We start from the raw sequence: 17,512 nt of genomic DNA on the forward strand, positions 1-17,512 counted from the left end.
CCAGGACAGCCAGGGCTACACCGAGAAACCCTGTCTTGAAAAACCAAAAAAAAAAACCCAACCAAACAAAAAAAAAATTGGCCAAATTTGCTAAAAAGTCTCCGGTCAAACAGCAATTCTTTTACAGTATTGTTTATATTATTTGCAGTACCTTGTGTGTGACGCTCAGATGCCCAATACCCCAGCCCCACCATCAAAACTCCCAACAACTTAAAAGTATGGAGAATGAAAGGTAAAAGGAAACAAACGGGAAAGGGGTAATACAGACACTCAGCATCTATGATCTTGCAAACCCAATGTTAATTTAAATATATATACTTAATACACGCAAGCTATAGAATATCATAGTTGAGCACTGTGACACACACACTTTAGGGCATAGCTGTTTACCCTGTAAACTCAGGGCTGATAAGCTGGGCTTGCTGCCATTGCCCAGCATAATAAGAATATCACTAGGCTAGAAAAAGATCACAATTCAAAATTTAAAGTTGTTTCTACTGAATGCATGCTTCTTTTGCAACATGTTGAAAAACTATGATGGGAGCATCCTGGATCAGGAACTGACTATAAGAAAGTGCTTTTCTACCTTTAATATAAAAAGCAATTCAACATCTGTCTCTCTCTGTGTGTGTATTAATATATATCTGTGGAAACTTATTAAATTTAGAAGTCATAAGTGCTTTCAAAAGACAGCTTACAGTGTCAGCACCCATGGTTCAAAAAGTGTTAGCTCTGGTACCTCTTTCACAAAGCAGACACACATACACACGGAGCCCCATGGTTGATGATGTGGACCTTCCTTGGTCGTTCTTCCACCTTACTAAGTGAGGCAGGGTTTCTGGACAGAAACCAGAGCTCCCTGACATAGCTGACTTTATTAGCCAGCTTGCTCTCAGATCCCCAGTCTCCACCTTCCCAGGGTGGGGCTATAAGCAGGCAGCCACACCCACGGTGGTACACACCTTTATTCTGAGCCACACCTTCTGCTGGAGATCTACATAAGGGCATTGGAAGAAAAAAGATTCAAATTTCTTTGCCACTTGCATTTACTTGCCAGCACATCTGTTGGAATCTACTGCTACAGGAGACCAGCTGAAACAACCAGCCTTGTGGGATTGAGCAACTACTGGATCTGGGACTTGTTTTGTCCCAAACTGACCTTGAACTCAGAGGTCTCCTTGCCTCAATCTCCTGGGATTAAAGGCCTTGTCTGGGCCTAAGCTTTTTATGGCCACTGTGCCTCAAGATCTCCATGCCAAAATCCAGGTCAGAAGCCTGTGTCTTCCAGCCTCAATTTCTGAATCACAGGTGAGCCCTTCAATTCTGCTTTGTAATTCATTCCAGATATAGTCAAGTTGACAACCAGGAATAGCCACCACACCCATCTTTTTGTTTTGTTTTGTTTTTCGAGACAGGGTTTCTCTGTGTAGTCCTGGCTGTCCTGGAACTCACTCTGTAGACCAGGCTGGTCTTGAACTCAGAAATTTGCCTGCCTCTGCCTCCCAAGTGCTGGGATTAAAGGCGTGCGCCACCACCGCCTGGCCACACCCATCTTTTAATGTTCATAAGATATATTACGTACATTTTTCTCAAGGTATATAGTGGTCCTGTTCCATTCATTTTATGTCTGTTTCCACTAGACTATAAACTTCAAGAGAATGGAACAGTGTTATTTTCTACTTTTCTAAATTTAACAAGTTAAAAAGAATACAATGTTTACTGAATTGAGATAATGGGACATTCTTAAGTATGCTACAAGTGTACAACTTAGGGACAAAATCATGAAATACTGACAAAAATATATATTCATACAAAGCCTGAGGGTTTATCATTATTATTTAATGTCACTAATTCATTAGTTGCTTTTTTTACAGTATCTAATATAAAAAGTGTTAACTATAAAACAATCTCATTAAACATTAACCAAGGAGGTGGATACAAATCTAAGGAGAGGAAACCTTCCAGTGGCTATACTTTACTTCACATTTAGAGGATATGGCCTAGGGACTGCACTGAGGCTTCACACTTGCTAGGAAAATGCTCTACACCTGAGCTTACCCTCCCCACCCCCACCCCCACCCCCCTATAGTCCTGTGACTGCCTCCTGTGGCATTCACTGGTTTCTAGTCTCCCTACTTAGAGTGTCCCTGCCTTATTGCTGCTGTAGCCCCGTCCCCTCAGGTCTGCTGTGGCTGGACTCTCCCAGGAATTCATTTCTCAATGCAAGATCAGTTTATCAAGGAGGCCACTCTAACTTTTAAGCATATACTGCCCTAGGTTCAAACCACTGCCTGTAAGTAGGAGCACATCTTCCTCATTTCTGAAGTACTTATCAATATTTGAGAATATTTGGTTTTTTCTTCTACACCCCAAGGTGAACTTAATGATAAAAGAACTTTGTCCTACTAACCACATCACAAATACATGGACAAAGAAGACAGAGATAAACACTCTCTGTAAATATCTGTAAAATGAATAACAGCATGAAGGAGTGACTGAATGAGAGCAAACATACTACTGATTAAATTAATGAATGGCTCCTAATTCTTACCTGGGAAGTATGTGACAGCAAGTCATTTTCCATGTGGCATCCAGCTTCATATCTATCGCTTTACTATCTATATTATAACAGAGAATAGTAGAATATAACTGGTTTCGTTGTGTGACTCACAGTTACCTAGAGAGCCACACTATGTGTTCATCTGCTTTTTCCAATCAATAGGATGAGCCAATGGTATCTAATTCACACTTAGGGAGGCTGGAAGTACAAGACAGTAGAGAGTACTTCTGTCGTGCTTTTTCTTGAATCATAATATGGAAGAAGACATCATCTGTGGAATATATGTATGTATAGGGAGGGAAATTTCCCCGCCCACCCATTGTAATTAAATTATCATGTTAAAGTTCTTAATTCAAGGGAGTGGTGCCCTATAACCTAATCCCCTCTTATAGTCTGAACTGGCAATTAATGGAAATTAATCTATAAGATGAATTTTGGAAGTGACAGTTAAATCATAACAAATTAGTTTATCTATAATCCTTTTTTTTCTATTATACTATTTGTCATTTAAACACCTAAAAAATATTTATTGACCATTATGTTTGAATTTCCTTATACATATACTAAAGCCTTTAAAATACTAATTAGTTTTACATTGAGCACATTATAATAGATACATCATTGTCTTTGATTAAAAACTATGAATGTAAACCTTAGCTATAATACTTCCTAAGTGTGTCAAACTGGAATTGTTACTTTATATTAGTAAGTGTAACAAAATAACACATGAAAACTGTCTGATACATAATTCATCCTCATAATTTATCCTCCAATAACAAACATTGAAAGGTAGAGAAAATCATACGGGAAAATCAAACGTCTTTGTTATAAGAGATGTTGTTGTGGACTGAGTTCCTCTGTTCACTTAGAAGCAATAAAGAGATAGAAAACGGGCTTTAAATGATGACTGTAGGGTGACTGGCGGGCACTCAGTAATTATCTGTTGAAATAATAAGGCACTGACCAACTTCATGTTTCAGGAACTTCAAGCTTTTAACTTGTTTAGCTTGGGGGTTTGGTGGCTTTGTTCATTTGTTTTGAAATAGTAAGTCTCCATAAATTGCTTAGCAGTCACAAAGCCAGGATCTTCCCACTCAGCCTCTAGAGTAGCTGAGATCACAGGTATGTGCTAACACAATCTCAATCTCAATCTCTCTCTCTCTCTCTCTCTCTCTCTCTTGGTTTTTCAAGACAGGGTTTTTCTTTGTGTAGCCCTGGCTGTCCTGGAACCCACTCTGTAGACCAGGTTGGCCTCGAACTCAGAAATCTGCTTGTCTCTGCCTCCCAAGCACTGGTATTAAGGGCGTGCGCCACCACTGCCCAGCCCAGGCTCATTTACAATCTCTTACACATCTTGATTGTATTAGGAATAAAGTGGCTCAAGTGCCAAACACTCACATTCATCAATTATGATGTTAGTTTTACCATCTAACCATCACTTAATCTGAGCAAGTTTATCCTTTCTGCTGGCTAGTTTTATATCAATTTGACCCAAACTACAGTCCTTTGAAAGGTGGCAGTCTCAATACAGAATATGCCTCCATAAGATCATGCTGGAGGCAGGCCTGTAGGTCATTTTTTAAATTAGTGGTTAATGTGGGAGGGCCTAGCCCATTATGGAGGGGAAACCTAGGCTGGTGGTCCTGGGTTCTCTAAGAAGGTGGGCTGGCTAAGCAAATCATGTGTAGCAAACAAGTAAGCAGCATTTCTCCATGACCTCTACTTCAGTTCCTGCCTGCCCTACTTGGCTTCCTGTCATGAGCTCCTTCAGTGATGAACAGTGATGAACAGTGATGTGGAAGCATAGACCACATACACCCTTTCCTTGCCAAGTTGGTTGTAGTCATGTGGTCACAGCAACAGTACCCCTAAGACACTATGTCCTGAAACGAGGTTATTGGGGGCTACAGAGAGAGTTCATAAGGGAGCAGCCTCTAGCATTTAGTGTATGTGTGTGAGTTACTGACAATTTCAATATGCTTCAAACAAAAAACCAAGGTCTTCTCTTATTCCAGCATTACCCATCTCTGGTTATTTGAAGGGCAATCCTTGCTCTGTAGATGACAGTCACATAGGATTCTATTCTTCAAGCTCCTGGTTTCCTAGTAAACAGATTTTTTTTTTTTTTTTTTTACTTAAGATGTCTTCAACTTACCATCTAGGATCCTTTCATTTAGCCTAAGAACTCTGATAAACATCCTTGGGGGGAGGGGGGTCTACTAGTAACAGATTACATTTCTAAATTATGCTTGAAGACCTAAAGGAAATCAAAGACAACAGAGGGGAATCAACAAGGGGAAAAATGAATAAAATAATACCAATTGAAAAGCAGAAGATAGAAAATATAAAGCTAAAAATAATACTGGTGTGAAAATTCACTATGCAACTTTAAAAAAAAAGATGCAAGAAAGCAAAAACAATGAAACCAGCAAAGGCCAAGGAAGAAGACCTGGTCTGAGAAACATAACCCACAGTGAAGAGCCCATAAACTTGCAACATCATCAACTGAAACAATGTATCGTTGTGGGTAAGTACAAAGGAGGAGAGAGAAGAGCTCAGTGTTTGAAATGAGAATAGTGACATCTTCCCTAATTTGAGGAAAGACACAAACCTACAGATCCAACAAAATCAACAAACTGCATCTAGAAAGGTAGGTCCCCACCAAGACATGCTGAGATCTGCTGGATGGAGAGGCAATGAGAGATGAGACCTGGTTCTTATAGACTTGAGAGGCAAGTACAGAAACAGCTGTATCTCCAGCTAACAGACAGTTTTAAAAGCAAAGAAGCAATTTATGAAGATGAGTCCCCAGCAATATTAACAGCTAATTTCTACCCAAAAACACAGGGACCAGAGGCAATGGAGACTGTTAGGGAGCTGGGCGCAGGGGCACACACCTTTAATACTAGCACTTAGAAGGCAGTGGCAGGCGGATCTCTGTTAGTTCATGTCCAGCTTGGTTTAAATAGCAAGTTCCAGGCCAGCCAGAGTTATAAGGTGAGATCCTGTCTCAGAAGACAAACAGACAAACAAAACAATGCTAGAAAATTAGCAACACTAATTAAAACAAACAATATTGACATTGAACCAAGAATCCCGTATCTGATAACACTCTGCACAAGAAGACAGCATAGTGGGTAGAGCTTAAATCTAATTTAAACCCATGACGCATCCCCAGGCACAGCTGCCTTTCAGCCTTGCGCTGTGGTCGGAAACAGGTAGATCCACAGAGCTCACTGCCCAGCCAGCCTAGCTGAAAAAGAATGCTGTACCAGTTAGTTCTCTAACGTAATACAAATTTGATACAAACATCAAATCTGATACAAATGATACTTAATGTTTGTATCAGATTTTTATTAAGCCTCACATTCTTAACATCACCATTATTATTATACTCACTGCAGTAATCTGTGAACAGCAGTGTTTTGGGTTACATTCATAATGCCTGAGGCAGTGTGAACTGCTTCCATATTAGGATGTTGTGGTGGTTTGAATGAAAATGGCCCCACAGACCCATAGGAAGTAGCATTATTAGAAGGAATAGTCTTGTTGGAGTAGCTTTGGCTTTGTTGGAGGAAGTGTGTCACTGGGGGCAGGTTTTGAAGTCTCAGATACTCAAGCCAGGCCCAGTGTTTCACTCTCTTCCTGCTGTTTGCAAGTCTGGACCTAGAAATCTCAGTTCCTTCTTCAGCATCATGTCTGACTACATGCCGCCATGCTTCCCACCATGATGATAATGTACTAAAACCTCTGAACTATAAGCCAGCTCCAAGGAAATGTTTTTCTTAATGAGAGCTGCCATGGTCATGGTGTCTCTTCACAGAAATGAACCCCAAGACAATGTACCCTTCTCTGGCAGTTGTGAGGAGAGCCCTAAATGCTTCACTACTGGGTCTTTGGCAGTCTTGGGTATTCCTAATTTCAGAAACACAACAATATTGAAAGAAGGCCAATTACTTCTACTTTTTTAAGCAAAAAGAAGAATCAAACACCTCTCTCATCTTTAAATGATTAGTCTTAGTGGGGAAGGCATATTGAAAACTGAGTCTGGCAGAAAGGTAAGCCTCTGTGTCTAATGGCCAAGTTATGAATGCAGAGGCAAAGTTCCTGAAGGAAAGTGAGATGGCATTCCAGTGACTGTAGAGGATGACTACTGTCACAGAGCAAGCAGCCCAGCCACACGCCCTCAGACAAACCTACCAAACCAGCGACGGTGAAGCATGAAATACAGATGTGGAAAGCACAGCAAATTTTCCAGAGCAACTAAGATAACTGAAGAAGGTGCCATCCACAACACTAAGTGTAACTTGGCCTCATTTGTTTCCTGTTGCTGTGATAAAGACCACAGTCCAAAGCAACTTGAGGAGAAAGAGTTTATTTTAGCTTATAGCTCTTAGTCCATCGTGAAGAAAAGTCAAAGCAAGGAACTTAATGCAGAAACCTGGAAGTAGGAATTGGATCAGAGGCTAGGAAGGAATGCTGCTTTCCATGGCTTGCTCAAACAGCTTCCAATGCAGCTCAGGACCAAACTGTCCAGGGATAGTCTTCCTACTGTGCTGGGCCCTCCCACATCAACCATTAATCAAAAAAAAAAAAAAAAAAAAAAAAAAAAAAAAAAACTTCCACAGACCTTGCCTACAGGGCAATTGGAGGGAGGCACTTTCTTGACTGAATTTTCCTCTTCTCAAATAACTTCAACTTGTGTCAAGTCGACAAAAATCTAACCAGCTCAGTAGCTGTTCACAAAACAGTGTTCCTTTAGAAGTTCCCCTCGTGGCTTTTATGACATCAGAAGAGAGGTCCAATACCTAACCTATGGTCTACAAGTTCAGGGCAATTCTCTCATTGCAGGCTCATCTAGCAATCTGGAGCCAATGCTAACCTACCAGTCTGACAACCCTGGAACCGTAAGCATCATCCAAGTCTACTTTTGCTTTTGCTCTGTGAAAAGAAGAAAAGGCTGGATGACATCTGCTTAAAAGGTTTGATAAATACAGCCATCGAGATCTACTCCTCACAGAAAGTGATTCCTTTAAAAATACTACTACGTGGGGTGGGGGAAATGATGCAGTGGGTAAAGTACCTATTGTGCAAGCATTAGGGTCTGAGTTCAAATCCCCAGCACCCACATAAAAGCCAACCTCAGCAATTCACATCTGTAACCCAAATACAGGATGAAGATGCAAACACAGGTAGACCATGATAGGGGCGTGTCCATCTCACTGGCCAACCAATCCAGCTAAGATGTGATCTCCAGGTTCAGTAAGAGACCCTGGCTCAAGAGTGCAGAATGATAGTGAAAGACACTGGGTGTCAACCTCTGGACTCTACATGTGTACATACAGGCAGGCACATTTGCACACATGTGCATGGACCACACAAGAATATTACTATGTGGTGATACGAGCTACCCAACGAAATGCAAGCTAAGCTCAGTGGGACTATCATGCCTGTCCACACAACACCCACTCTGTAACTCATAGTAGAAGAGGGATCTTTAACTTATAAGCATCACCACAAAAGTAAGACATTCACTGAAACTATATCTGCCATAGAAAATTACTTTTGTAATTAATATTATTATATTATTTTATTTTATGTGTATAGATACAGATGGTTGTTATCAGCCATGTAGGTGGTGGGAATAAAACCCAGATCCTCTAGAAGAACAGTCATGGGCTTAACTGCTGAGCCATCTCTCCAGTCAGATAATGAATTTCTGGAAACCTGTAAAGGAGCAGGGCATAGTGGCACATGCCTACCATCCCAGCATTCAGGAGGCTGAGAACAGATCACAAGTTTGGACTCATCCTGGGCTATTTAGCAAAAACATTGTCTCAAAAAAGAAAAAAATACTTTGAAAGATTCCTCATTTTATATTTCACTCAAAATATCCATGATTCATGGGAAAAATTCAAAATATCAGCAATTCCAAGAGTTTGGGAGATGTTGATTTCAGCCCTCAGGGGTGACTTTACAGTTTGAGATTTCAGTGAAGGCAGCAAACAGGGGTGTCTGGTGAAAGTGACAATGGAGTTTCAGTAGAACATGGGGACCGTAACTCAAATACTACAACACTGCCATGAAACATGATGAAGAACTGTTTGTTATGAATGAGCAAATGACAGAAAGTGAGATTGAATCCCCTCCGGGGAAAGATCCTACCGGCAGCTCTAACATCAAGGAAGATTCAGGATATGTGACATAAACTTAATAGGTAAAGCAGTGCACGGCTGAGACGACTATCATTTTCAAAGTTCTACTATGGGGAAAACGCTATCAAACAGCACCAGATGCTACAGAGAAATCTTGTGCTTCAAGCTTCATTATCTTAGCTGAAGAAGGTGCCACAGACCACCACCTTAGTCAGTCAGCATCCTGTAGTTCTTGTCAGGATAAGACCCTTTAGCAGCAGAAAGATAAGGATGCCCTGAGGGATTAGATAACCGCATTTTTTAAAGGAATCAAATACTTTTAAATGAAACATAAACATCTTTTGGTACAGAGAGTACTAAAGTATAGCTAAGAGACCACATAATAATACAAATGTAGCTTACAAGCACTAGGAAACTCAAGAAATTGGGGTTGTTTGCTTTATTGCACTATTTTCTTTGTTAGGGTAGTCTGGAACAAAAATCTTTGTATTAATTTTAGCTTAAATGAAGGCAGCAGTACACTTGAAAATAATCAAAATCCTAGCAGATGTTTAACTCCGTACTCACCTAGCATGTGCAAAGCCCAGAGTTCTATTTCTTCAGCAATGCAGACATTCCCTGCTTTCTTCCTCCCCTTACCCATCTTCTATATATTTAATGCAACACATCATCAACACACTAAGAAAGCAAAAGGCTGATGTATTTTCTCTACATCATACTTAGCACAGGCCACTTCACTGTACAAATATTAGCTTGGATTATTACTAGGTACAAGATACTATTACATACTCTACTGGGGCTGTGAGAATGAATAAAATATACTCTGTGCCTGCACCAGGTTAGAAAGGGTCTACAATTTAATACAGGAAATAGTTGAACACATAGCTAATCATACAAGGCATCTAAGAGTTTTACAGTAATGTTATAAAACTTCCGTTGTACATAAACCACTTTTGAAGAAAGAAAAAATGTACAATGAATGGCTTGTACCAGCTTAGGGAGATCCTTATGCAAATGCAATGTAGACAGACACGTCTATGGATAGAATGAAATCTTCCTTTGGCTTCAGGACCTTATCCAAGCATGATGCCAAAACAAATGAGCAAACGTGTTCATAAAAAAGCTTGAAACTACCAGATTTCTATTTGGTATTACATGATGGTTTTACAAAAATTAATCATTACACTCATTATAAACAGGGCACTGACTGCGACTTATTATTTTCTATCCTAGTTTCTTAGCTAAAGGCAACTTAAGGGAGAAACGGTCTTTTTCACTGACACTTGCATCTCCACTTACAAGAGCAATGAACGTATGCACAGGAGTGGTCAGCTTGCTTTAACCACTTACTCAGCTCAAGTTACACGCACAATTCCTACACCGATTAAGAAAGGTCAAGGCAAGAAGTTACACTCCAGACAACCAAATAACCCAATTTAAAAATGGGGTACAGAGCTAAACAAAGAATTCTCAACTGAGGAATCTCGAATGGCCAAGAAGAACCTAAAAAAGAAAATGTTCAACATCCTTAGTCACCAGAGAAATGCAAATCAAAACAACCCTGAGATTCCACCTCACACCAGTCAGAATGGCTAAGTTCAAAAACTCAGGTGACAGCAGATGCTGGCGAGGATGTGGAGAAAGAGGAACACTCCTCCATTTCTGGTGGGATTGCAAGCTGGTACAACCCCTCTGGAAATCAGTCTGGCGGTTCCTCAGAAAACTGGAAATAGTTCTACCTAAACACCCAGCAATACCACTCCTGGGCATATATACCCAGAAGATGCTCCAACATATAACAAGGACACATGCTCCACTATGTTCATAGAAACCTCATTTATAATACCCAGAAGCTGGAAAGAACCCAGATGTCCTTCAACAGAGGATACAGAAAATGTGGTACATTTACACAATGGAATACTAGTCAGCTATTAAAAACAAGGACTTCACAAATTTTGCAGGCAAATGGATGGAACTAGAAAATATCATCCTGAGTGAAGTAACCCAGACGCAAAAGGGAATACATGGTAAGTACTCACTGATAAGTGGATATTAGCCAAAAGCTCAGAATACCCATGATACAACTCACAGACCATATGAAGCTTAACAAGGAAGGCCAAAGTGTGGATGCTTCAGTCCCACTTAGAAGGGGAACAAAATAATCACAGAAGGCAGAGGGAGGAAGAGGCCTGGGTAGGAAAAGGGAGGGGGAAGGGAAAAGTGGGTGGGGTAGGATCAGATGTGGGAAGAGACAGAAGAGAAGTTCAGAAGGCCAGGAGAATGAATAGAAATATGTAGCAGTTGGGGGGGGGGTACCCTATAGAATGTACCAGAGACCTGGGAGGTGAGAGACTCTCAGAACCCAAAGGGAGGGACCTTAGATGAAATGCCCAACAGCAGGGAGATAGATAAAACCTGTAGAGACCACCTCCAGTAGATAGGCACAGCTCCCAGTGGAGGGATGGGGCCACCCACCCATCTCAAAATTTTTAACCCAGAATTGTTCTGTGTAAAGAAAACTCAGGGACAAAAAATAGAGCAGAGACTAAAAGAAAGGCCATCCAGAGACAGACCTACTGTGGGATCCATCCCATCAGCAGACACAAAACCCAGACAATATTGCTGATGCCACAAAGTGCTTACAGACAGGAGCCTGGTATGGTTGTACTCTGAGAAGCTCAGCCAGCATCTGACTGAGACAGGTGCAGATTCTTATAGCCAACCATTGGACTGAGCCCAGGGACCCCAATGGAAGAGTTAGGGGAAGGGCTGAAGGAGCTGAAGGGGATTGCAACCCCATAGGAAGAACAACAATATCAACTAACCAGACAACTCAGAGCTCCCAGGAACTAAACCACCAACCAAAGAGTATTCATGGACTGGTCCACGGCTCCAGCTACATATGTAGCAGAGGACTGCCTTATCTGGCATCAGTGGGAAGGGAAGTACTTGATCCTGTGAAGGCTTGATGCCCCAGAGAAGTGGGATGATAGAGGGGTGAGGTGGGAGCGAGTGGTGTGTGTAGAGTACCCTCTTAGAGGCAAAGGGGTGGGAGGTTCGTGGAGGAAAGACCAGGAAGGGGGACAATATTTGAAATGTAAACAAATAAAATAATAATAAAAAGAAAGAAAAAGAAAGAAAGACCAAGTCAGTATCTCACAGGCCTGGTATTTCACATGTCTTAAGTGATTTTAGAGAGTAAGTGGTAGCCATCACAAGTCCACCCCTCAAGATTTGACACCCTAACACATCAATTTTAAGACCAAAAATTCTGTGCCCTGTTCTGTCCACACAGGCTTATGTCATATCATCCCATGAAGTACATTCAGCCCAACTTTGAAAGTCTTCATTGTCTTTTATGTTACTAATATTTTAAAAGGCCAAAGTCTTTAACTGTGAGCTGCTATGAAATAAAACCACAAGTAAGCTGGGTGGTGCTGATGCACGCCTTTGATTCTACCATTTGGGAGGCAGAGGCAGGTGGCTCTCTGTGAGTTTAAGGACAGCCAAGTTTACAGAGCTAATTCCAGGACAGCCAGGACTGTTAAAGAGAAACCCGGTCTCAAAAACACCAAAACCCAAAAACCATCTAACCACAAACAAACAAGTTTAAAATTTCCAATATATAACAAGACATATTAAACACTCCCATTTCAAAATGGAAGACCCAGGCACAATAAGGAGCAATGACATTAAAGCAAGATCAAAACCCAATGGGTCAAACACCCAATCCTGCAGTTCCATACCTGGCATCTGGGACTCATTAAGTCATGTTCCAGGTTCCAATGGCTATGACAGCCTGGACTCCTCCAGCTCTTGCATCCTAGGATACAGTTGATGCTCTCCTGGGCTAGCTCCACGCCATACCCACAACTCTCCCTGGTGGGCACTGCATGGTCTGAGCATCATTGATGACCTGGTGTCTCCATGACAACTGAGCCTTCACATTCACGGCTTCACAAAGTAGGTGCAGAGGCTCTGTACGAATTCTAACCCTAACATACAGTGCCTAGTCTAGCGGTTTGCCCAGACCCCTCAACCTTGCATTTGTTGTGCCTTAAAAACCAGTCCCACCTGAACAATGTTGCCAAGTTCCTTCAGCTCAAGATGCCCCCAGCCCAGTGGACTACTGCTGAGCTTAGCTTGGTCTGCTGATCCTAGAGAAACGTGTTTCTAGGCAGTTGCTTTCAAGGAGCAGGGAACCCCCATAGCTTAGACTTGCTTCCTGTACATTTAGATTTGGATCTTCACAAAATGGAGCCTTGTATATGTGGGGCTTTGTTCTCAGGACACCTCTACTACCCAGGTATCACAGCAGGCTTATCTACAGTGGTGTAGATCTCCTCAAAAATCACAGCTGACTTCTCAGCACCAGCCTGGCTCTCCTGTCCTGAAATTTTCTCTACCAAACTACTCCATCATCTCATAATTTAACTTCACTTAGATTGGCAGGACCTTAGTAAATAAAGCCAGATTAGTGGCCAACACATCACAAAATGATCCATGGCCCAGTTCTCCATAGACTACTTGTTCCCCTCTGAAGGGGTAAGGCAGGTCACAGCTATCTCCATCTCCCTTACCATTCCTGTCTTCTAGGCTACCACAGAATAACCCATCAAGCCTCCTGGGTAGCTGAGATTACAGAACCTCCAGGAAGGAATGGCTTGATTTGTCTGGAAAAGACAGTGACTTGTTATAGTTTCTCTAATCTCCTAAAACTCAAACTACCAAAAATAACAGCAATCAAGTAAGTAACAAGGGAAAAACAAACAAACAAACCCTGCAACTTGTCACAGCTAGCTTAAGCCATTCATGGTAACACAAGACCAGGAGTTTATGCAACACAGAAATTTAACTCTGCCACACGAAAAGAAGCGTAGATGTGAAAAGCTAGGGTGAGCCAGGTGCATCAGGACGTTCTGGAGACTTCCTTTGTTTCTCCCTTCTCAGCACACATCTCCAGCCACGGTCCAATTACCGCTGCTACATTTCAACAAGAAAGGAGGAAGCCCCGCCCTTTCCTGTGAGGATGCCTTCTACTCAGCTGGACAGATCATGTCTATCATCCTAGCTCTCAGAAGACAAACAGGACAGCTGTGAGCTGAGTCCAGGCCTTCCACAGTGAGTTCCAGGCCAACTAAAGCTACACAGATTCCTGTGTCTCAAACAACAAAGACACAAGCAGGAGCCACTACTCACACACTCTCACTGTTTGCTCCTTACAGAACGTCTCTGTTGCAGGCAGTGGTATACTAGGGACATAACTCAGAGGCGAGAGAGCAGGAGACAGCACGTGCATGCTACTGCCAAATCTGATCAGGTTTTTGTTTTATCTGGGGACAGATGCCTAAATAGCATTATAATTTATAACCTAACACTAACATTTCTAATCATAGGGACACTGTAAGATTATATTATTCTAAATACCAATTATGAAGTTATTGATTTCTATTTGTGTAGATCTACAAAGTTGAAGTAACATTCATAATAAAATTACCAAGAAAAAAAGGGATTTTAATAGGAACATTAGTTTTTGTTGTTGTTTGAGACAGAATTTCTCTGTGTACTCTTAGCTGCTCTGAAACTTGCTCTGTGGACCAAGCTGGCCTCAAACTCAAGAGATCTGCCTGCCTCTGCTTCCCAAGTGCTGGGACTAAAAGCATGTGCCTCCACTGCCAAGCAAATGACTTATTTATCTTCATTTTTAAAATGTGCATTGGTGTTTTTGCGTGCATGTATGTCTGTGTGAGGGTGTTGGATGCCTTAGTACCGGAGTTGTGAGCTGCCATGTAGGTGTTGAGAATTGAACCCAGGTCCTCTGCAAGAGCAGCCAGTGCTCTTAACCTCTGGGCCACCTTTCTGGGCCCTCTAGTTAAGTTATTTAAAGCTTGTTTATAACAGATTATTAAGTATATGGTAAAATATTAAGTAAGATTATTTAAAAATACAAGTAACACTATAGTGATAGGCATTGTAATGACATTCAATGCACACAAAACTGGATATAAATAAAAGTGTATATATTCTCTTAGAGAAAAAAAGTAGGGGGATTTGAGAAGAAAGAGAATTATTCTAAGCCAGTGAAATAGCTCAACAGCTAAAGGTGCTAGCAGCCTGCATGATGACCTGAGTTCGCTCCCTGGGCCCCACATGGTAGAACTGACTCCTACATACTGTCCTCTCTCCAACATATGGCCATAGTGGCACGCCCCCCAACATACACACACAACTTTTTAATGGAAGAGTCCTATTATGCTTTGTATAGATGCTACGCAGAGACTTTTAATCAAGTTACGGGGTAACCATAAAACAGTAATACAAACTATATCAAAACAAAACTAGATCATTAATATCTTGGGCAAGTAACTTCAGATAATGTGTATGAGAGACAAAAGAAGTTAGTATGTGCTCTCCTTTGTGCTAAGTGCTTTGGGAACATGATTTCTTCTTATACTCCTGAGATCTAAGTAGAATTCCTAGGGAAGGAAGCCCGAATCTTTAAGTAATTAGCACAGACTACAACTATTACATAAACCACAGAGGGAAGCCATAACCATTTCTGACCCACGTATGTGCTCCTAAATTCTGTACACATTATCACCCCTCCAACTATATCCAGATTCCAAGGTCCACACAGAACTGTCCTCAACTTCATTTTGGCCTAGAGGTTAGCATTCTAGTCAAACATGATTGCCTTTCTTAGATACAAGGACATTGTTATCAGGAGCTCTAATTGAATGCCTCCTTGCTAGAAAGTGAAATATCAGGAAGGCCGAGATGTATGTGACTCTAATAAACTTACGTATGTTACAGATACATACGGAGACTGAGGAGGTCACAGTAGCTTGTAAGGTGCTTGTTGTTCACGTATGAGGACCTGAGTTCGATCCCCAGAACCCGTGAAAAAAAGGTGGATGTGGTAGCTGCACTTATAATCCCAGGGCTGAGGAGAGAGGGACAAGGCAAACTCCAGGACTCACTGTCTACGTAGCCTAACCTAACCTAAGGGCCTCAGGTCTTGGTGACTGACCCTGGCTCAAAAAACCTCAGTGAATGGCTCCTGAGGGCTGATACCAAGGTTGCCTTCTGGCTTCTTCACACACATGTTGCACGCCAACACACATGTACACATACACATACAGGGACATGCACAAATATATATAGAAGAAGGTGGAAACCTATGGAAACAAACATGCAAGGGCTATAATAACTTGTGAGTATCACAAAATTTGATGTTTAGGAGGTCTTTATAGTTGATTTCATGCCTCTTAGCAGTCTATGAAGGAGCAAGCCACAGTTAACACAAGTAACAAGCAAGAAAGGTAAGACATTCTATTTAAATATTCATACAATCCTTTCAAATAGGCACAATGCATCACTTCATAGTTGACTGTACCAAGGCATACTGTTGCAGAGCAGCACACAGTGACCGCATTACTTGCACTCAACATCAATCTAAAACCTATCCTCCTTCCTATGTACCCTATTCAGTTACACATGCTAAAATCCTCATTCAATTTTGATATAGGGGAAACTAAAGATACTAAGTCATTTAGCTACCAATATGTTTATGACTACCAACAAACACTTGCCGAGTACAGTAGAAAGGTTTATGTATTCAAAATCAATCCAAAATATAAGATTAAATGATCAGTAAAATAGAACTAATAAAAATTAAGTATTACCAAACTGTTAGGGAGAATCACTTTCAATCAGGATGATTAGGGAAGACCTCAGAGAGATGACTGAATATACACAGAGCTTTAAGAGAAAAATCTGCTTGCATCAGAGTAATTTTTAAATGTTGAAAAGATAAAAGAATATTCTATGTAAAAATAATGATATAAAAACGGCATAAAATATATGTAATGTAGCATTTGTGATGCATATAGGATACAATATTACGTTATTATCCTTGAATGTTATGATGTATTCAGGAGTCAATCAGGATATCCAATAAGAGTACAGATATAAACTAGTAAGAAACAGGAAGCCACTAAATGTCTTCTAATAGGAAAATACTTTAACAAGACTGAACTTAGGATCACGCACACATTTTTGATTGAATTCACACACATACACACATACACACACACAAAAAAACAGTGAAACAGTTTTATTACCTGTGTGGATTGTAGTATAGAGGGAAAGAATAGTAACTGTAATTTCCTTTTTTTCCTAAAAATTGTTTAAATATTTATTTTAATATTTTATATTATTATATTATATATATATTGATATAAATATTATATTTAAATATTTTATATTTACTTTAATACATATTTGTATGTTATAGAACATAGAAATGTTGCCTATAGCCTTAACTTTGCAATACTAAAGTCCACAGCTTTACTCCTATGTCATCTCCTGACGTCATCCATGATATGTCATAGATTGCTGGCTGGATCCTTTTCTCCCAACTCTCTTGACTAAATCATCCCAGGCTTACACGACCCAGGCTTAGTGGTCCCCAAAGTCAGTGCTGCAGTTCACTCTCCTCTCCTGACTGCAGGGTGTGGAGAGACGCGCACAGCCTAGTCACTATCACAGAGTAAAGTTTCTAACCACAGCCACTTAGTATCTGACAAGACTGAACATCGCCTCTTCCTGAAATTCTTGGATTTAGAACAACTGCAATTAACTACTTAATAATTTTAACTTGATTACAACCAGGACATGGTATATAGAAAGCTCCCACCAAAATGCTTTAGTATGTTGTTGTAAAATATTCAATTAGGTCAATAAAATTCTGATCATTACAAACATGACAAAACAAAAAACCCTATAGACACAACTT

General features: G+C 40.7%; 1 protein-coding gene across 13 annotated transcripts in view; it reads right to left on the bottom strand.

Annotated features, from left to right (window-relative positions):
* Positions 1–17,512, bottom strand: part of Baz2b (bromodomain adjacent to zinc finger domain 2B) — a 291,302-nt gene that overhangs the window by 146,666 nt on the left and 127,124 nt on the right. The gene's annotated exons all lie outside the window — the stretch shown is intronic.

Source organism: Arvicanthis niloticus, chromosome 2 (genome assembly GCF_011762505.2).
Source record: "Arvicanthis niloticus isolate mArvNil1 chromosome 2, mArvNil1.pat.X, whole genome shotgun sequence".
In the NCBI taxonomy this organism is placed as follows: Eukaryota; Metazoa; Chordata; class Mammalia; order Rodentia; family Muridae; genus Arvicanthis; species Arvicanthis niloticus.